This window comes from Mustela nigripes, chromosome 6 (genome assembly GCF_022355385.1).
Source record: "Mustela nigripes isolate SB6536 chromosome 6, MUSNIG.SB6536, whole genome shotgun sequence".
In the NCBI taxonomy this organism is placed as follows: Eukaryota; Metazoa; Chordata; class Mammalia; order Carnivora; family Mustelidae; genus Mustela; species Mustela nigripes.
The window spans coordinates 118,503,771-118,516,722 of record NC_081562.1 but is presented as its reverse complement, the minus strand read 5'-3'; positions in this window follow the sequence as shown (position 1 = coordinate 118,516,722).

The window sequence follows — 12,952 nt, the reverse complement described above, 5'->3', positions numbered from 1 at the left end:
CGGGCTGGCTGGGACTACGTCTTCGCCACGCCAGGCGGCCATTTCTAATCTTGCCTGGGGCCTGGCTCCAATTCCCTCTCGTGCCCCTGATCTTATTTATCAATAGTATGTGAATTAGAGCAGAAGCTACCAGACAGTGAGCTAATCACGGCCCACCCTTCCGTCCGGTGAGGACAGCTGTGTCCCAGAGGCCCAGATATACCCCAGACCCCGCGGTGACTGGATTTCCAATTTTAAGGGTCCTGTGTCTCAAGAGTGGACAGGACCTTTGATTGAGGACAGAAAGGGATTAAGGTGTAGACAAGGATAAGATCTAGAATGTTCACATTTTCTTCCCTTAACTCTGCCTTCTATCGCCCCGTGCCTCTGTGGCTGCCTACCACCCGTGCAAATACTTCTCCTAAGAAGCTCCTCAAGCCGTCCGCAAGTAAGCCAGGCGGTGTCCAGGCTGAGTTTGGCACCTTGGTGTGTTCTTAGAGTATTTTTAGTCATCCTTGGGTTTGGAAACAGAAGGAATTTACCGAACACCATTTATCACACTGCCGGACTAGCAGCTTTTTGGCTAAATTCAACCCCTAAATTAGTTAAATAGGTGCCCATTAGATTGAGAAGGAAAATATCAACAAATTCTCCAGTTAACCGGGTTGTGGACCCGGTCTGGGACCCAGACATTCTTCTGACCATTTTCATAAACGTAACGGCGAATGAAGCAAACTAGTCGTTTTAGATTTATCTGGAAACAATTGTGTTTTCATATATTGCAAATAACATTTATACAGTGGAGTTGATGTGTGTGTGTGTGTGTACTTTAAGAGTCCCCGAATACAGAAAAGTCTTGCTGTCTGCTAGACAGCTAGCACCTGCTGTCCTATTCCAAGTGATTAACTCATCTACAGTGACTTCTCTTTTGATAAATCAGACAGCGTCCCTGGCTACAAACACGGTGGTGGCTGGCCTATATTCTATGAAATGATTACCCAGGGACCTCTAGATATTTTGATGCATTTCAGAAGGGACTTCCGCAAAGGTCTTCCAACATTGCTGTCCCTGTCCCTGGATAGCCATTAGCAGCAACTTAAAAAAAAAAAAAAGAAAGAAAGAAAAGGAAGGAGCATTCCCATTTCACACCCCTTCTCCCGATGTTCCGCTGAGATCCGACAGATGGAAACACAGCAGTAGTTTCGCAAGTGGCTGCCAAATAGGGCAGCCAAACGAGGCAGGGAGAGAAGGGGTGCTATTCAAGATGCTGAGAGCCGGATACTCCTCCTGCTCTCTCGCAGGTAGCCGCTCAGCCATGCCATGGCGGTTCCGCTCCGCTCGCCAGACCGAGGCAGCTGGAGGCGGGAGGCCCACCCTCACCACCAAAGGAAGAAAGTCACCCAGCCCTTCATTTCACAGATGGGGAGACCTTGATGCAGACAGGCAAAGTGACTTATCAAGGACATGGAATGATTCAGGAAAATTCCAGTCTCTCGACTCCTGTTCCAGGGGTCAGGCTATCACAGAGGCGAAGCAGGGCTTGAGGAACCGAAGACCTTATGCTATCCATGGCTTCTAAAGTTTGTCCTAAAGGCGGGGTGGGGGAGCCTTCTTCATTTTGGTTCACGAGCTTTATTGTTTGTACCTCTCTGCCCAACTTGGGATAGAGATCAAGGGCTTGGAACCAAATGGACTTTGTCTAGTTCCTGCTTTTGAATCACTGTGTTTTTGAACCTGATTAGCTTTTTTGTTTGGTTTGGTTTTTAAAGAGAAAGAAACTGAATTACAGCCTTTATCTTACTATCTTCCACACTATTTGATTTAAAGCCTGAACCCTGAGCTGCCAGATCTGTCCACTCGCTCTGAGTAAACAGAGGAACCAGGAGGCCTGCCGTGAGGACTCCTCCAGCTTGGGCTGAGACCAGCAGACTACGCAGGGTTGTGTTCTAGCACATCTAAGGGGCCCTTTCTATCTGAACGTCCTGTGGGGAGAAATACTGGCATTTTCTATGCGAATACCAATGATCTATCTTTGGGGGCCTGAAGTTGGATCCACAGCTTCAAACTGCTTATTTATACTGTTCATACTCGACTACTTTGCCTTTTCCCACCAGTTCCGCTCTATATTTATTAATTTTAAGCAAAAATTTACTCATGTCCAAGGAGGTTCCTGGCACCATACTGGGTCTTTTTTAAAGAGGAATGAAGGAAAAACAGCCCTGACTTTTCCCTTGACACATTTGGAACCCGTTGAGACAGGCAATTATGTTGCCGATAAAATGATACTGGAGAATGTGCTTTCAGTCTACTGGCCAAGCGGGCTCAGTACCACGCCCCTAAATTAGACCTGCTCTCAGCCGTAGACAGCGTTGGTGCTGAACAGCCGTGACCATGTGCCTGGAGGACCGACAGGGAGGCTCAGAGGGAGGGAGAGAGAAGGCACTGAGCTGTGTTCAGTTCCTCCCAGACTTGAGAGTGACATGCCGTTTGGCCTGCTGCTTGGGGTACAGTGTGCGCAGTGGGGTGGAGAGCCTGGAGTCTGACTGTGTCACCAACGGAGATTAGGGCTTCCTCCGTCTTATTGGTGTTCCTACATCGCAAGAGCCAGGATTCCCGTCCAAGTCTCTAGAGTCTGGGGTTCAGTCCATTTTTCCTACTCTACTCTCTTAACAGGTGACAGCAGACTTCTTTAAGTGAGACATAAAAATCTACCAAAACTAAGAAATTTGCTCTATCTTTAAAAAAAAGAGAGAGAGATAGCAGTGTGCCTTTTAGAAAGCTATTTCTGACATCTCGGATCAGTTGAATTTCTTTGCTTATAAGAAGCATTGAACATTTTAAAATCAGATGCCCCACATTGGAAAAAGTTCAGGTTTGCTGGTTGGAAAAAGCTAGATGGATGTCCCCCCTCTCTCCACCCAACGTATGAGCTACGGGAAGGACCATGGTCAAAAAGTTAGGACACATTCTGTCAGTTGGAAGAAAAAGCACTGAATGGCTCTTTTCAATAGTGGGACTGGATTTACACCCAGGCGAGAGAGTGCTGAATGATTCGGCCTTGGGATGTGACTCTCAGCTTGCAGAAGTCACTGCTGAAAATCAAAGCGAAGATATCTGAGCTTCCCACCTTGGGATGCTGACCTCATCCTGCAGGCAAACCAAGAGAAGTGAGTTCTTGATTGATTTATCTAACGCAGCACATTTCGAACTCAGTACTAGACTCTATTATCTGCCCTGTCAGTAAAACATCCCCTTTGGGTTAACGGCCCACACAGCTGACACATCATTTACTCGGATTTGCCTGCCAAAGGACAGCTCAGTCCTTTGTGGAGGGGAGAAGTCCAATGTCCCCAAAGAGGCAGATAATAAGTAGACTTTGTTTCTAATTGTTTTGCTGGGCAGTCCATCTTTTGTGTACTTTATACAAGTTCATTTTTCCTGGAGGAAAATTTCTTTTATGAAGAAAATTAAGTGTACTGGTTTATTTTTCTGCTGACAGTTTGATGCTAAGAAAGAGTCTGAGCTTTCCTTTTTTCAAAACAGTTGTCAGAGATACAGAGTTTTATACATTTTGTCCTACCATCCCACTCCATTTGCCATATCCTTTTGATTCTTAACCTTTCAAAGGAGTTCATTTATACAAACTAGAGGGAAGACTGGATTGGGGTTATAATTTAACTGATTCTCTCTGCTGTATGCAGGTGAGCAGGGGTGGCGCTTAGAAGCCCATGGATTGGGCACCATCCCCTTGGATCCATGGGCACTCTTAGATAGAATAGGTAAACTGAGTCTTCAGTGACACTACAGATTGGGCTCTTGGCCTAGGGGCAGTGACGGAGGGAATCATCCATGTCGACCCATCATTTCCGACTCACACATAGTTTCCTACGTACGACCTTGGCTCTTGAAACTCATTCTCATTGCCTTGATCATGACTCACATTGTTCCTCACTTGGAACCCCCTTCCTCCTATCCTGGAAGGGCATTTCGTTCCTTTCAAGTCACCTTTCGTGATCGCGTGGCTCTCACTGGCCTCTGTCTTCTCTGAGTTTCTGCAAAGCCTGTGTCCTACATTGCAATCCAACACATCTTCTCTCTAACTTCATGGTAAATTTATTGAAGCCAATGGCTTTTATTTATTACAGAATTTTTGAGCTAGAAAGAATCTTACAGTAAAGGCAAAGGGGCATATGTAGTCACACTACTGAAGAGGAAAGACCCATACAACGTCACATAAAAATAGTGGCAGATAAAGCAGATGGTCCACACCAAACTGGGCCACAATGTGCTTGTTTTATAGTGGATCATTTTAGTTAAGCCTTGCCTGACTTCACAGTTTGAGGCACTGACTTTAACACCAAGTGTCTAGGTCAGACCAAAAGACAATCAAATTACTCCTCTTGCAAGAGTGAAAATGTAGAAATTGACCTTGAGTTCACAAAGAAACCAAAGGATTAATTAACCAAAAAAATTAAAAACCACCCCAGTTTATATGACTGGACGAAAAGACAGCCGTGAAGAGCAGAACACTTGCCTCTCGCATTTCTAGTGTCCAGATCCGAGTGTACTGCCAGGTCTAGTACCAGGATTGGGACTTGACTTTTGTCGGGGAGGAGGCGAGGACAAGCCGATCTGAAGACCATACGAAGGCAGAAAACAGAACGATCATGGACTGGGTGACTACGGTGATTTCCAGAGTGTAAATGATTTTTTTTTTTAAGATTTTATTTATTTATTTGACAGAGGAGATCACAAGTAGACAGAGAGGCAGGCAGAGAGAAAGGAAGGGAAGCAGGCTCCCTGCTGAGCAGAGAGCCCGATGCCGGACACAATCCTAAGACCCTGAGATCATGACCTGAGCCGAAGGCAGCAACTTAACCTACTGAGCCACCCAGGCGCCCCAGAGTGTAAATGATTTTATATTAAGTTAATTTAATTTCCTCTGTCACCTCATGGATAAGAGGCATTCTCAGATTCTTTAAAACTGTTTTGTCCAAGCGCATGTTTTTTTCTCATGGTCTAAAAGGCTGCATTTCTGTTGTGATTCGGGACTGACTGCTCTAAGGGCCAATAGAAGTTTCATTTGATGCCCGTGTCAAATGATGGATCAAGTTGTTTAAACGCAGATGGGATGACTTAGCAGGTAGGCATTTGAGGTTTAACTATTAAATTAAAACTCTTCTGGCCATCTGTAGCTCTGTAGTCCGGTGTACACGAAGAACTCTGCTGTTTCTATAGAGTAAAGCGAGACACCCATAAATAAAAATATTTGAAATCTTGAAAACTCTTTGCAGTCATGTAAAATGCTGTTTAAGAATCTTTTATCAAATCATTCCATAGATCCACGTAAGTGCACATAGGCAGAAAATCTAATAGAAGTGACCATTTATAGAAATGGTCCTTTAGAAAATGCCCGCTTAGCATTGGGTGGAGGTGGTGGGAAGGCACGGGACAGAACACTGCTCTGTTTCTAAACCACGGTCTGGCCCTAAAGAAGTACTTTCCTTCATCTGTAATGACTTCTGAGGTTTCTCCAGTTCTAGAAAACTCTAACTTTCGAAAAATAGATTTTTTTTTCCTCCTTCTTATGCTTAATATAAGAGATAAAACATTTCTACAGATGAGGACAGGAATAGTATGCATTTCTGGAAAACCCTGGAAAGGTGTACCTGAAATTGGTCAGGAATTAACTGCATCACCTCTTAAAACACATTTGGAATTAAGTTTCAGATCATTTGGTCAGAAGCCTTTTTTTTTTTCATTCCGTGACATTCCTTAATAACAAGTTGTCACAGCCTTCCCATAGCAAAATTTTTACAAAGGAATCCATATCCTAAGGGATTAGAATAAGTGAGAGCTTTTCTTAGCACTACCTGAGAACTGACTCTATTTTTCATCCTTTGGGAAGCTGCGTTTGACAGCTAATGGATCTGTTTTTGTTCTAAAACTACCATCTGCTCCATGGCACGTTTAAAGGTTTCTCTCATCACCATTATGTGGGAGATGTATAAATATATATTCATAATTATGCATTTCTAAGAAAAAGGCAAAAACACAATTACACTTAGGCTTCAAGGAGGCAATATTTAAACAAATACACCAGCAACTCCTAGTTCCACACGCATTTGATACCGCTAAAGACACCCAGAACATGTTATGTGGACTCCAGGTTGGCAGGCAGTGCCGGAGGTCAGAGTAGGAGTGACGGCTTCTAAGCACGAGACCACTAACTCCGGGAGCGGCTGCGCAGCAGCTGGGTGCCATGTTCCCAGAGGCGTGTCCCGTCACACCAGGCTCCCTTCTAGTCCAAGACATGCCAGCACTGGCGTGCTACCGGCTGGCATTGAGTTCCGGCTTCTGATTCTACCCCGTGCGTTTACCTACCCCACTGGTGTGTCTGACCCTTTCTTCAGTCCTGGGAGCCAGCTCTCTCTCTGATATGCCATACGCTGGTTCACACTGCATTTTGGCCACTTTCAGCAAATCATTCCTGCCTGATGTATAAAATATCAAAATAGAGTGGCCCTCTGTTCTAGTTTATTCCTTACTCTCTAGTTAACGTGGGAAACTAGTCCACGGTAGGAGTTCGCCAGGGGCCAGTAAGGTCTTATTTCTCCCCAACAACATAGATGCCTCCTAAACTTGACCTCAGGAAGCATTTGCCTTCCCCTGGGGAACTCTGGGTGGTCAGCAGGAAAGGGATTTTGGCCAGGGGAAGATGTTCTATTGTTCTTCCGTGAGTCTGGGGTATGCACAGTACCTGGTACAGCCTTAAGCCAGGATCACCCTGATGAAAGAGCTTGTTTTCCTCTTTCCATAAGTGGAGAACAAGTCTTGGTAGACTCCTGGTCTCTCAGGTGGCAAAGGAGCTCCAGAGCCAGCTGGGCAGGAGGGGCCACAGGCAAGGAGACACGGGCTGAGCCGGAGGAAAGCCGTTCAAGGAAGGCCTCCATCGAGGCAGGCCTGTGCTATAACCCTGGGCATTGCTGCTGGGACTGGGATCCAAGGGGACCCGGAGGGTGATGAGTATGGGGAGCGTTCCAGAGGCGGCCACGGCCTGTCGAAAGGCTGAGAGGGAAGCAGGCCTAGCTCCGTGGACGAAGAGTGGTCGGGTGTAGGAGGGGGAGGGCTGGAAACCCATGAAGCCCACCAGCGGGAATTTAATGTAGGAAGCGTGCGACATCGGATTTGAACTCAGCAGAGGCTCTACCAAAGGTCTGCCAACAGAGGAGGAGGGTGGTCCGCATGGGATTCATGCCAGATTGTTCTCCGGGCGTTGTGCGGGAAATCTGCAGCAGTAGAGGAAGGCCAAGCGCAGAGCCCCAGACAGGACACTGTCGCCAGAACTGCAGGAAGAGCTGGGAAGGGACAGGCTAGAAGGACACAGAGTGATGCCCTTCTGTTAGGGGAAGAGATGTGTGAGGAAGAAGGGGCTACAGCTGATTCCGAGCGGAGAGCCCAGGAACCGAGAGGAGGGCACGGTTCACGCAGCTCTTTGAAGATGGGAACAGGAAAGGGAAACACCTACTCTGTGAGCAGAAAGGTGCAAGTGATGCTTGGAGACCTAGTGGTTCTCCTAAGACGAGAATTCCGAAAAGAACAACTTTTTTTTTTTTTTTTTTTTCCCACTCAGGGACAATTAGATCAAATCACTGGACAGTGAGAGGATCGATCCCATCTGGACTCACTGTAGGAGACATCACAGCTACTTGACTCAGGTAACTCATTAGGGAAACCTGCTTAGAGATTTTTTTTTTCCTGCCAAGTCTTTTATGTGGATATTATTTTCATTCTTGTTTCTTTCTTCAGGAGGGGGGTGTTGTTTGAAAAAGTAATGATGAATAATAACCGGGAATAACCATGGACGTAAGACTTGACCTGAATCCTTCTTCTATCATATTCTCGTAGTCCACAGAAATCCTTCTGAGTTTTTTTTTTTTTTTAAGATTTTATTTATTTATTTGACAGAGAGAAATCACAAGTAGATGGAGAGGCAGGCAGAGAGAGAGATTGGGAACAGGCTTCCTGCTGAGCAGAGAGCCCGATGCGGGACTCGATCCCAGGATCCTGAGATCATGACCTGAGCCGAAGGCAGCGGCTTAACCCACTGAGCCACCCAGGTGCCCCAAAATCCTTCTGAGTTTTAAGCAAGGGAGAAAAATGTGAAGTCCTAGTGTCTGGTTTTTGTGAGTTAAGAGTTAACCATGAGTGTGTGAGAACCATCAGCCACGGTGTGACCCTCCAGAAACCCTCTTGCCTACTGCCCTTTAGTATCTGAAGGGGAGCAGCCGGGTTGTGTGTCACGTGACCCAGCCCCCTAGCCACGCCCGTGGGAACCTGACCCAGGAGCTGACATGGGTCAGCCAATCTGTGGCAGGAAACCTGGGCAGACGTTTCTGCGCAGGAGATGATAGTAAGCTAATCAGTTTCTTTCTCTTAGAAATTTCCTTCCTTAGCAACTCAAAGAGCCCCATCTGGAACAGTAATCTCTCCATCAGTCTAAAGTTCACTCGTACCTTTCTGTACTCTGCTGCCCATTAGCCAGGAGCTCCTAGAATTACTTGACCTCCTCAGGAAGTCAGTCAGATCCCTAGACCAGGATCACGGGCAACTCCCCGGATGTCAGACGTTGTCACCAGCATCTGACAATCGGAGGCCGGAGCCAGATTTGTGGAGCTCCCACGGCCATGTCCACAGCCTCAGATACGGTCGGCTGCTTCCGGGGCACACAGAGATGACCATGCCATCTCACCATCCATTGCCACGGTGTATTTAAGATGCCTTCTCTCCTGAGGGTGGCCAGCATCCGTCCCCACATCAGGACCGCCATCCTCCGAAGAGTCACCAGGGAGAAAAGCTCTGATATATCTAGTTCAAAAGAGGAACGCACGCTTGTCCTGCAGCCTTTTTATGTAGGAGTATAAAGGGGCCTGCTGCCGTCGGCCGATCACCTGAGAGGCAATTTTTCTGATGGATCCTTCCACAGACAGCTCTTTCCAAATATCATAGGTATAATTTACTGGCCTTGCTGTCGGGTCAGAGCAATCAGCCTTTCCCTCAAAAGCAGAAACCCTGGCCATGGTCACCTTCTGTCTAGCTTTTCAGCCATGAAAGAATCTATTTCAACTATCTTCTCGGGGCTGATGGGTGATTTGCCTGGGTTTGCACTAAGCGGCGGGTCTCGGATGCTGCCACATTAAAAAAGGAAACCCTTCATCCGGCCCGCTGGGAGTGCAAAGTGCCTTTCTCGATTCAGATGTTTGCCTTTCTACAATTGCAATCAGTCCCCGTGCACTATGTGGTTGCGACAGTTACAAGATGAAATCCCCGCAGAGTGGCTCCGAGATTTGTCAGGAAATAGGCTTCCCGCAAGCCCTGTTTGGCTGACCAGGGCGAGCCACTGAAATTTCAACGGAAAAGCCGTTCCTATCTTTAGTGACTCCGTTATTAAGAGCGTGGAACGCAAATCAAAACCATAATGAGATACCACTTTGCACCCATCCGGGTGGCTATTTTAAAAAAGAAAAAAAAAAGTTACAAGTGTTGGCAAGGGTGTGGGGATTTTAGGACCCCATTTATCGGGGTGGGAATGGGAACTGGCTCAGCCAGTGTGGAAGACAGGGAGTGCCTCAGAACGTTAAACATAGAGTAACCCTATCATCCGCAGCCCCGCTCACTGCTGAAAACTGCTGGAGGCAGAGACTCAAACAGCCATTTCTGCACCACTGTTCACAGCAGCCTTACTTACAATTGCTAAAAGATGGGACACCCTGCACCCATCCATAGGGGAGCGGATAAGCAAGATGTGGTATCTACACACTATGGACGGTTTTTCAGCCTGCACAGGGAATGCAATTCTGGCCCATGTTCCAACGTGGAACCTTGAAAACTCTGTGCTGAGTGAGACGCGCCAGTCACAGCCTGAAATGTATTCTAGGATCCCATTCCTACATGGTCCCTAGAAGAGAGAAGTTGTTTTTTGTTTTTTTTTTTCAAAGATTTCATTTATTTATTTGACAGAGAGAGAGAGAGAGACAGAGATCACAAGTAGGCAGAGAGGCAGGCAGGGTTGTGGGGGGGAAGCAGGCTCCCCACTGAGCAGAGAGCCCAATGTGGGGCTCCATCCCAGGACCCTGAGATCACGCCCTGAGCTGAAGGCAGAGGCTTTAATCCACTGAGCCACCCAGGTGCCCCTTTTGTTTGTTTGTTTGTTTGTTTGTTTTTCCAGATTGTATTATTTATTTAAGAGAAAGGCAGAGAGAGAGAGAGAGAGCTCAAGCGAGCATGAGGGAGAAGGGAGAACAGAGGGAGAGAGAGAAACAGACTCCCCACTGAGCAGGGAGCCCGATGCCGGCTTGGTGCTGGGACTCCAGGATCATGACCTGAGCCAAAGGCAGATGCTTAACAGACTGAGCCACTCGGGTGCCCAGAATAGGGAAATTTAAAGAGAAAATAGACTCGAGGGTGGCAGAGGCTGAAAGGAAGGATAAGTGCACGATTACTGTTTAACGGCTGTAGGGTTTCTATGAGGGGTGATCAGAAAGCCCCGATCACGGACCGTGGTAGCGGCTGTACACCATCGTGAATGTACTTGATGCTACTGAACTGTACGCTTAAAGATGGTTGAACTCGTAAGAAGAAATACATGGAAAAGTACATTTCTCCTGTTCAGTTACTCGCCGAGGGCAGAGGTAGCTGCCTCGTATTGTCTTCTGCTCAGGGGTTGGGAAAGAAGCCACGCCCCAGTGTCCCCTTGTCACACAGAAGACTACAAGCTCTGACTCTGGGAGGCAGGTTTCCCTGGACCATTCCGGCTGGCCTGCAGCAGCCCTCTTAATATTCTCTGCCATGCCAAAGGTCTTCTTAGATTTTTTCCAAGCTCAATCACATACATGCCCATTTATTCGCCTGCCATTCCGGGCAAGCGAGTTCTGCTGGGGAATGTACCTTCTCCTCTCCCTGAGAAACCCTTTTAAAATGAATAAAACATGGGCCTGAGCAATTCAGCCTTCCCAGCTGGTTCTCACCAGCTTAGAGGATGTCTTTTGTTTCCTTCCACCCTTGACAAGATGATGGCTTTGCTCTCATGCTGACTTTCATTCCTGTGAAGTTGAGGATAACGGGCCTTCTGTCGGTCCCATCAAATATAGAGTCTCGTGATCTTCGGTGCTGTGCTACCCGGGACTACACGTGTGTCCTTGTATTGTCCGAACCGCACACGAAGAGCGCATCACGACTGCGCCGCAAAACTCAAGCAGGGCCGACGGGCCAGCTCTGGGATGCATCCCTCGCTGAAGCGTGAAGCCCTGTTCCTACATCTGGCCGAGGGAGACCCGCCGCCTCGGAGGACTACACTTGGTAACTCAGCTCCAGCTGTGTTTCCTGCAATCAACGAACACCTGGACAGTGTCGCTCTTTCGACAGAAGAAAAGCATTGGCATTCTATCTCTAGAAAGAAGACACTGTCCTAATTCTGGTTGGGCACCAAATGCTCAGAAAGTCCTGTTTGAACCATATTTATAAATTAGAAGTGAAAACATGTACGCCCCAGGAAGCATCAGGCTAACTCCATTTGTCATCTCAGTCAAGAAGATTGGGAACAAATGACAATGCTTGGGAATAAGTGTTATAATATAATGAGGAGACGGCCGTGGCAGGCTGGGGAGACCAGAGCAGACCAGGGGCAGGACAGCTCTGTTGATTTTACCCTGATTCTTCCAGGAGACTTCTTCCCCCTTTGGCAGATATTAGTAAAGCAAAAACAAACTGCCCTAATTTCGAGGCCATTTCCCCATTCCTACTCACTTCAGTTTTTTTCCACTGTGCTGCTCCACGATCTGATGGCATGAACCTGACAGGTTGGCATCTGCCAGTGTTTGGTGCTTGGCATTTCTGACATGACACTGGCTTCCTTGTATGGAAGCATTTTTATTGAGAATGATTATAATTTCCTAGAGTGGCTATGGGGTACAGCTTCGCTTCGAAATCTAACAAAGTCGGAGCAAACCTTGGGCACTGGATCTCCTTAGCGGGCTCTCCGCTCAATGACTATGTGACAGTTACCCAGGAACCTGAGAGGAATGTTAAATCAATGAAGCCGTTCTGTGGAATTGGGAGAAAGCTGTGTGAGATGACACCAGACTAACAGGTCTAATGAGAAGAGCATATTGTTCCTCAGGAATCCTACTAAAAACATATTGAAAGCAACATGTCACAGAATCTCTTATATGGGCTTTTTCCTGGGAGTGGAGGGGAACTGTGCTTGCATTAGAGCCTTCATTTTCAAAGCACATTTCTTTCCTTCAGAGGTTAGGACAACCCCAACCCATTCCATTCTGTATTCCGAGACCTTTTTCCCCATGAAAGAATAAGATGCTTCCTAAGAGTCTCTATAGATTTTCTGTTTGTGTAACCAGAATTCAAATAAAATAATTAAAGCTTCTAAAAGCTAGTCTGAGGTGAGAAATGCAAAGGAAGGGGTCTGCCTTCTAAGAATAAGCAGGTTTTGTTTCATGTAGGAGAAGCATCCTTTGTTGGGATGTGGTGGATGCGGGGAGGGGAAGGGTAGGCACACCATGGGTGATGTACGCTCCGTGACCTTCCTCTCCCACAACGCAGCTCAGAGCCTTTTTGGATTCCTCCTCCACGGGGGGACCCCTGGAAGCTGGGGGTAAGCACACAACTGCAGATCTTGCCTTTCCCTGAAAACCATTGCTGAGTTGTATGCATCAACACCACCCCTGCCAAGACCCACTGATACATGAGGTGAGATGCTGCCCTCCTGGGAATGTTTGGAAGCCAGGCTCAGATAGCCAGGCTGACTCTTCTGGATGTTTAGGCCAGAGAATTTGGCCCAAGATACATTAGAGCACTTAATCTTGAAATGACTGAAACTTTCAGTAGGTTTATAATCTGGTTGCGTTCCTTTCACCTTGACCAGCTGCCTACTAGGTGTCCTTCCATTACATTTGGA